At 33.4% G+C, this 9,603-nt stretch overlaps 2 pseudogenes; both read left to right on the top strand.

The window, feature by feature from the left end:
* The first annotated feature begins 3,161 nt into the window (after positions 1-3,161).
* On the top strand, positions 3,162-4,649 carry LOC112466870 (annotated as a pseudogene).
* Positions 4,650-4,813: 164 nt separating this feature from the next.
* LOC112466869 lies at positions 4,814-5,391 on the top strand (annotated as a pseudogene).
* Positions 5,392-9,603: the final 4,212 nt, after the last annotated feature.

Here is a 9,603-nt window from a genome sequence, read left to right on the forward strand (position 1 = left end):
AGAGTCGAACATAAGCCACCAGGAAGGAAGGAAGAGATGAAGGACTGGGTAAAGGAAGGTACAGAGGAGGGGACGGAAGGTGTCATACAACCAGTTCTTGATTTGATTGTTTAGAAGGGAGGCGGATCTTGGAAAGAAAGAAAGGCAAGAGACAGAGAATCGAGATAGAAGGAGGAAGAAAGAACAAACTTGCATTGAAATCTCCAGAAGAAAAGAAGAAGAGATATAGGAACAATGGAAAGAAAGGAAGCAGCGACGGAAAGGGATAAAGAACGAGAAGGGGAAGGAGGGCATGAGAATGTATAAGGCCAAGGGCCAGGACGGAATAGGATGAGGAAAATGTACAGGGTTGGGTACGTCCCTTCAAAACGCCATTTGGTGTATGTTAAAAAAGAGGTGAGAAAGGATGTTGTGAAACTGTACAGGTTTGGGTACGTTCCTCAAAAACGCCCTTTAAGGCCCCTTCGGGGCAAATAAAGTAATTATTCTATCTACTTTAATCAGACGTAACATTCCATTTTTAATAACAATACTACATATTTAATTTAATATACTATGAATAAATGACTATTTTCTCTACAAATCATAAAGATATTGGAATTCTTTACTTTATTTTCGCCATTTAAGCTGGAATAATCGGATCGTCTATGAGAATAATTATCCGACTAGAATTAGGTTCTTGTAATTCCCTTATTAATAATAATCAAATCTATAACTCTTTAGTTACTGGCCACGCTTTTATTATAATTTTTTTTATAGTAATGCTTTTTATAATTGGAGGATTTGGAAATTTTTTAATTCCTCTTATACTCGGATCACCAGATATAGCTTATCCACGTATAAATAATATAAGATTTTCAATATTACCACCCTCAATTTTACTATTAACTCTAGGTGACTTTATCAACAATGGAGTTGGAACTATGAACTATTTATCCTCCCCTAACATCAAATATTTTTCAGAGGCCCATCAGTAGATCTTTCAATTTTCTCTCTCCATATTGCCAGTATATCTTCAATTCTCGGAGCTATTAACTTTATCTCTACTATTTTAAACATACATCATAAAAATTTTACCATAGATAAAATTCCTTTATTAGTTTGATCTATCTTAATTACCGCTATTTTACTTCTAGCTCTACCGGTATTAGCAGGAGCAATTACTATATTATTAACCGACCGAAACTTAAACACATCTTCCTTTGATCCTTTCGGAGGAGGAGACCCCATTCTTTACCAACATTTATTCTGATTCTTTGGACACCCAGAAGTATATATTTTAATTTTACCAGGATTTGGTTTAATTTCTCATATTATTATAAACGAAAGAGAAAAAAAAGAAACTTTCGGCTCCTTAGGAATAATTTATGCTATAATTGCAATTGGATTTTTAGGATTTATTGTCTGAGCTCACCATATATTTACTATTGGTCTTGATGTAGACACTCGAGCTTACTTTACTTCAGCTACAATAATTATTGCTATCCCTACAGGAATTAAAATTTTTAGATGAATCTTAACTCTTCATGGTATAAAAATCAATTATAACCCAACCTTATGATGATCCATAGGTTTTATCTTCTTATTTACCATGGGAGGACTTAAGGGAATTATATTATCAAATTCTTACATTGATATTATTCTTCATGATACTTATTATGTAGTAGTTCATTTCCATTGTGTTCTATCTATAGGAGCTGTATTTGCTATTATTGCTAGATTTATCCATTGATTCCCCTTAATTTCAGAATATTTACTTTAAATAATTTTTATCTTAATATTCAATTTTTCTCTATATTTATTGGGGTTAACTTAACCTTCTTCCGTCAACATTTTTTTGGACTCAGAGGCATACCTTGTCGATACTCTGATTATCCTGATACTTTCCTTCAATGACACGTTATTTCTTTTATTGGATCCCTCATCTCTATTATTAGTCTAATAATCTATATATTTATTATTTGAGAAGCTCTTAGAACAAAACGTAAACTTATTAATATATTTTTCTTATCCCCATCTCTGGAATGAAATAATAGATCATCTCCTTTAAACCATAGTTATAATAAAATTCCAGCAATTTTTTAATATGGCAGACTAGTGCAATAGATTTAAAATCCTACTATAAAGAACATATATCTTTTATTAAAAATTAATACTTGATCATTAAATCTTCAAAATTCAAACTCCCCAACCTATGACATAATAATCTTTTTCCATGATTTTACAATAATTATTTTAATTTTTATTACTATACTAATTACTTTTATAATAATAATAATAACTTATAATAAACTTATTAACCGATATTTATTACATGGTCACGCAATTGAATTAATTTGAACTATTATTCCTATGTTTATTTTAATTTTTATTGCTATACCTTCTTTAAAAATTCTCTATCTTACTGATGAAATACACTTTAATAATCTCACTATCAAAACTATTGGACACCAATGATATTGAAGTTATAAATATTCTGATTTTAATAACATTGAATTCGATTCTTTTATACTACCAACCAACCAATTAATAAATAACGAATTCCGATTACTTGATGTAGACAATCGATGTATCTTACCATTTAATTTACCTATCCGTCTATTAACAACATCCATTGATGTTATTTACGCATGAACTGTCCCCTCCCTAGGAATTAAAATAGACTCAACTCCAGGACGCCTTAATCAAACTATAATATTCATAAATCGGCCTGGATTATTTTTTGGCCAATGTTCTGAAATTTGCGGAACCAACTACAGATTTATTTATACCAATTGTAATTGAATCTACAAACCTTCATAATTTCAAAAATTGACTAATTTACTATATTAATAATAATTAATTAATTATATACCATTAAATGACTGAAAAAAGTATTGATCTTTTAAATCAAAATATAATAGATAATTACTCCTATTTTTAATAAAAGAATTAGTTAAAACTTTTAACATTAAATTGTCAATTTAAAATTATTAACCTCCTTAATATTCTTTAATACCACAAATAAGACCCTTACTATGATCTTTTATTATTATCTTAACTATTAGTTTATTATTAATTACATCATCCTTTTTATATTTTATAAATATTCCAACTCCTCATAATCTCTACATTACTTACTCATTTCTCCCCTCAAAAACTCTCCCATATTTTAATTGATTATGATAATAAACATTTTTTCTATTTTCGATCCTTCAACATCTATAAATCTTTCTTTAAATTGATTAAGAATAATTATTATTTTCGCTTTCCTACCTTATCAATATTGATTAATTCCTTCGCGTTTTGTTGGCGAGATTCTTGGCCGGGCGTAACTCCGGTTCGCCAATTGGAGCAAGGCAGGCCGGGTCGACCCCGACAGGGATCCGGAGTGCGGAAAATGAGCGTATACTGATTTTCTCTTTCGATAGTGCACAGCACAGTTTTATTCGATATATACAGGTAGCCGGTGGCCTTTACAGTTTGAGGCGCGGCTAGTATGTGCGACGGGCACGTGTTTGACGCGTGCGAGTACGCACGGCTTCGAGCGCACTTGGGGCGCAAAGATGTCACGCGGAGACGCGCACTTGAGTTTAAGTAACAATCACTCCTCGCTCTGTGAGGGTGAAGATGCTGACGCTCAGAGACGTAAATGTTCGTCGCCGCACCGTGAGAGCGGGAGCGATCGCGCGCAAACGGCGCGGTTGCGAGTGCCGTCGAAACCCTGGCACGAAGATGCACTGGCGGCACGATAATTGCGGCACAGATACACGACGGGGCGTAAATCCGCGTGAACCGGAGTAGAGCTTGACTGAGTACGGAGGCACACTAGCTGGAGTACCGCCCGAGTCGTTCGATAAGCTTCTACTGAGGGGACCGGCGTTCTCGCGGGCCCGTTTCCGGAGCATTCGGTGACGCGACAATGAATTGGGCCAATCGGCGCGTTTCGCAGTATCACGGGATCCTCGCGTGTTTGGATCGATAGCGCTACGTGAGAGACCGAGCGGTCAGGGATGACGCGGGGGGGGTGGCGCGAAGCCGTCTCGTTCAGGGGGCTGTTCAGGGATGGCGGTACCGGTATCGATCGCGGTAATTGATAGCGGTGCTTGCAATCCTGAACACGTTTAATTTTTTTATGAAAATACTTAATTTTTTACTTATTTCAAGAATTTAAAATTTTAATTACATATTCATACTCTAACTTAGTCATTTTTAAGAGTCTGCTATTAATAATCTTTTTCAATAATTTTATAGGCTTATTCCCTTACATCTTCACAGCATCAAGGCATATAAATTTTTGTTTATCTCTCTCTTTAACTCTTTGATTTGGGACAATTACTTATAGAATTTATAACTATTTAAATATATTATTAGCTCACCTAACCCCCCAAGGAACCTTTGTTTTATTGATATCATTTATAGTAATCATTGAAACTATTAGACTAATTATCCGCCCTTTTACCCTAGTAATTTGTTTAACTGCAAATATAATTGCAGGTCATTTATTATTATCTTTATTAGGTTCAACGGGTCAATCAATTAATAATTGAATAGTTCTTATAATCATAATTTTATCTCAAATCCTACTATTTATCCTAGAAATTTATGTATCTTTAATTCAAGCCTATGTCTTTTCTATCCTTTCTACTTTATATAAAAGAAAAATTTAATTATGAACCACCCCTTCCATTTAGTAAGTGTAAGTCCCTGACCGATTTTAATTTTTATAAGAATTTTAAATAACTTAATTTGTACAGTAAGATGATTCCATCAATATACATATTCTATAATTATAACAATTCCTAGAACTATTTTTTGTATAATTCAATGATGGCGTGACGTAACTTGTGAAGCAACTTTTCAAGGATGCCACACATGAATTTATAAAGGAATACGTTTAGGTATAATTTTATTTATTATTTTAGAAATTTTATTTTTTTTCTTTTTTCTGAGCTTATTTTCACTCTTCTTTAGCCCCAAACATAGAAATTGGCTAACTTTGACCTCCACTAGGTATTACCCCTTTTAATCCATTTGATATTCTATTAATAAACACAATTATTTTAATTTCATCGGCCTTACAGTTACTTGAAGACACCACTCAATACTTAATAAAAATCTCAAAAAAAAAAAAAAAGTCTTTATATTACCATTATTTTAGATATTTATTTCACTATTTTACAAATTATTGAATATAAAGAAGCCCCCTTTACTATCACAGACTCAATTTACGGCTCAACATTTTTCATTGCCACAGGATTCCACGGATTACATGTTATTATTGGTACCTTATTTTTATCAGTATGTCTTTTTCGAATAAATATTCTCCACTTTTCTTCTCTTCATCACTTTGGATTTGAAGCAGCTGCATGATATTGACATTTTGTAGATGTTGTATGATTATTTTTATACATTTCAATTTATTGATGAAGATTTTAATTTTTTTACTTAAAACTATTTTCTTCATCAATCTATATTATTCATATTCATATTTCATATTTATATGATATAATTTATATAGTATAATTCTTATTAGATTTAATTTCCAATTAAAAAACTTAATTTACTTTAATATAAATAATAATACAACTTACCTATTTCATTAGTTTCCTATTAACAATTTCCACAATTTTATTAATTTTAAACTATTTTATTTAAAAAAAATCCTTCCAAGACCGAGAAAAAATCTCCCCTTAATAATGTGGCTTCGATCCAATATCCCTACCTCAAATACCCTTTAGTATTCAATTTTTCTTAATCAGAGCCATGAATCATGGAAAAGTTTTTTTTCGAAAAAAACCGCGCCTCTCCGTGCAAGATGCGGAGAAAACTGGGCTCCGTCTTTCGGAAGAGACGTTAAACCGTTGGTCCAAAGGAGGAAACAGTAAGGTAGTGGATGAATTTGAGGTCAGGGTGGGGTATATAAAGTAAAATTCTTAATTAAAATTAATCTTAATTATTAACAAATTAATTTAACCCTTATTTTTATACTACTTACTTATACAAAAATAACAAATAATTTAAATATAGTTTAAAAAAACATTATATTTTTATTATAAAAATAATATTTTATATATTTATTTAAAAATTTACTAATTTTCTTAATATCTTCAATATTATACTTTATATAAGCTATTTAAATTTTAAATCAACAAATATCTTCACCCTAAAATATTAATTAATAAATATAAAAATATATATATTTTATACATAAATATAATTTGAAAATATTGAATTATATATTTTAATGAATTCTTTCTTAAGTATTCAAATCAACTTAAATTTACTCCTATTAATTTTAACTAATAAATAATAATGAAATTCAATCAACAAAAATAAAAATCTCCATATTTACTGAATTAATTCTTATTATTATTCATTCTATTATAATTATAAAATCAAAATAATTTATCATTAATCTTAATATAAATAAAAAAATAAATATTAAAAATATTAAATAGTAAAAAACAAAAATATTTAAAATAATTTAAGATATTTTTAATATAATTTTAATTCTACAAATTAATGTTTTGCCTTAAACTACTCAAATATATAAATATTAGTAAATTTATTAAAATTAAAATTAATAGCAACATATGTAATATAACTACAACATACTCTTTTATCACACCTAAATTATATTTATTCTCTAAATATATCCCACCATGTTGAATGTAAGAAAATAAATACAATGAATAAGCCCTTCTAAAAAAACAAATTAAAACCAAAAAAATTATCAACATTAAATCTCAATTTAAAACTACTCCTAATATTAATATTTCTCTAAAAAATCCTAAAGAAAAAGGAAATGAAAAATTAATTACATATAATAAAAATCATAATATTCTTATTCTAGGTATTCTTCTTATCATTCCTTTATTTATAAATAATAATCGACTAAATGTTCGCTCATAATATAAATTCACCATATAAAATAAACTTGATGAACATAATCCATGGGAAATCATTATAAGTCGTTTTATTTTCGACCCAACTGGCCAATTAAAACAAGATTGCACGACGTTTCGACCGAATTCCGGTTTTTATCAAGTGCTTTAATTTAAGTTACACCGATCCGCATAACAAATTTAATTGCATCGTTGACGTGGTGTCCTGACAACGTCAAGACAAACGCAAAACTAAACAAAAGAGAAAATAATACATTTAACAATAGAAAAACTATACAAAATCGTTACAATATCGCGCTGGTCAAAAACAATAAAATTAATTAACACTGTAAAAATTAGTTAAAAGCTTACAATTCTTATGCGTTCCAAAACAAACGGTGAAATCAAAACGTCACCAGCCATGTCGAAGCACAACGTCCGAACAGTGTAAGACAGTCAAAGTCGAAATGAAGTTGTCAAACGTAATCCGTGGATAGCAAACGGCGCTCTGATGGAAAAACGAGCAGAACCGAATATACAGGGCCGACTAAGTAATACCTATGACCCGGTTATAAATAGATGGCAGGCTTTCAGTATCGGCAGGCTCTCTTAAAAATCCCAATTTAAATAAAGTTAATAACCCACACAATATTATATTTATATGAACTACAGAAGAATAAACAACCAATCTTTTTATGTTTACCTGAATCATACACACTAAACTCATTAACACCCTCCCTACAATTCCAATCCTAACAATTAGATAATTGTACTTTAATCTCATCTTAATAAATACCTTTAAAAATCAAATTAACCCATACCTTCCCATTTTTAATAAAACCCCCGCTAAAATTATAGATCCATAAACAGGAGCTTCCACATGAGCCTTAGGCAACCAAATATGTATCAAATAAATTGGTATTTTAATATAAAAAGCTATAAAAATTATCAAAAATCCTCCTAATCTAAATATTACCCTTCCTATTAAAATTTTCATTAAAAGTTAATCTATAAAAATAAAATTTAAAAATATAAATTAATAATGGAAAAGAAATCAACAACATATAAATTATTAAATAATAAGAAGATACTAACCGCTCAGGTCTCCAAGGTAAAGAGCCTCTAGTCGATAGACTAATGTAGGTAAGGGAAGTCGGCAAATTGGATCCGTAACTTCGGAATAAGGATTGGCTCTGAGGAGCGGGGCGTGTCGGGCTTGGTCGGGAAGCGGGTTTGGCTGACGTGCCGGGCCTGGGCGAGGTGAACCGATCGGCGTTCTCGCGCCGGTCCCGGGGATCCGAGCTCGGTCCCGTGCCTTGGCCTCCCGCGGATCTTCCTTGCTGCGAGGCTTCCGTGGCGGCGCGAGCCGTCGTGGTCGTCCTCTTCGGCCGCCATTCAACGCTCAGCTCAGAACTGGCACGGACTAGGGGAATCCGACTGTCTAATTAAAACAAAGCATTGCGATGGCCCTCGCGGGTGTTGACGCAATGTGATTTCTGCCCAGTGTTCTGAATGTCAACGTGAAGAAATTCAAGCAAGCGCGGGTAAACGGCGGGAGTAACTATGACTCTCTTAAGGTAGCCAAATGCCTCGTCATCTAATTAGTGACGCGCATGAATGGATTAACGAGATTCCCACTGTCCCTATCTACTATCTAGCGAAACCACTGCCAAGGGAACGGGCTTGGAAAAATTAGCGGGGAAAGAAGACCCTGTTGAGCTTGACTCTAGTCTGGCACTGTAACTAACTGGACTAACCGCTCAGGATTCCTCCCCCAATAAACAATTAATATAAAAGTAGGAATCAAGAGACACGGTAGTGTCTCGCGCCAAGTACACGCGGAGCGAGACCGACCGTGACTCTTTTACGCGACGCGACGGGTTGCGAGTACCCGAGATATTGAGATCTCGATAACGAGTGAACGGATCAAGTTCTAAGTAGGCTTGATCGATAGCTTGGGGTCCAATTAGGGGGGGGGGGGTTTCTCTTATAAAATTCCGCTACGTGCCCTACGAGCGGAGATATTGCGACGCAAAGTCCAAATATGAAAATTTATTTTTAAGATACTCCTCCTAACGCCGCGACATATGTCTATCAGAGAAACGTCACTTTCACTTTTTCGCCGCTGGCGGCGCAGGTATCGCCAATTTCGATATCGCGCGCGTATTTCGAAATACCCTTACATCGTATTATCACCGCTGCCGGAAAAGAAGGTTCTCTACGCTTGGCAGAACGTGCCGCTAGGAAATTTTTAAGTCGATTCTTATGAATCAAGCTTGAATTCGATGTCTAGGTATCCCAGGTTGCCGATGACGAGGTCCAGATAGTGCGCTTCATAGTTTTCGGTGTCCAGGTGTAATAATACATTGAATTCGATGTCTACGTGTCCCAGGTTGCCGATGACGAGGTCCACATAGTGCGCTCCGTAGTTTTCGGTGTCTACGTGTATTAATACCTTGAATTCGATGTCCACATGTCCCAGGTTGCCAATGACAAGATCCAGATAGTGCGCTTCATAGTTTTCGGTGTCCAGGTGTAATAATACGTTGAATTCGATGTCTACGTGTCCCAGGTTGCCGATGACGAGGTCCACATAGTGCGCTCCGTAGTTGTCGGTGTCTACGTGTATTAATATCTTGAAATTGATGTCTAGGTGTCCCAGGTTGCTGATGACGAGGTCCAGATAGCGCGCTCCGTAGTTTTCGGTGTCTAGATGTAATAATATCTCCAATTCGAT

The sequence above is a fragment of the Temnothorax curvispinosus genome, unplaced genomic scaffold, assembly GCF_003070985.1.
Source record: "Temnothorax curvispinosus isolate PA1 unplaced genomic scaffold, ASM307098v1 QBEX01016634.1, whole genome shotgun sequence".
In the NCBI taxonomy this organism is placed as follows: Eukaryota; Metazoa; Arthropoda; class Insecta; order Hymenoptera; family Formicidae; genus Temnothorax; species Temnothorax curvispinosus.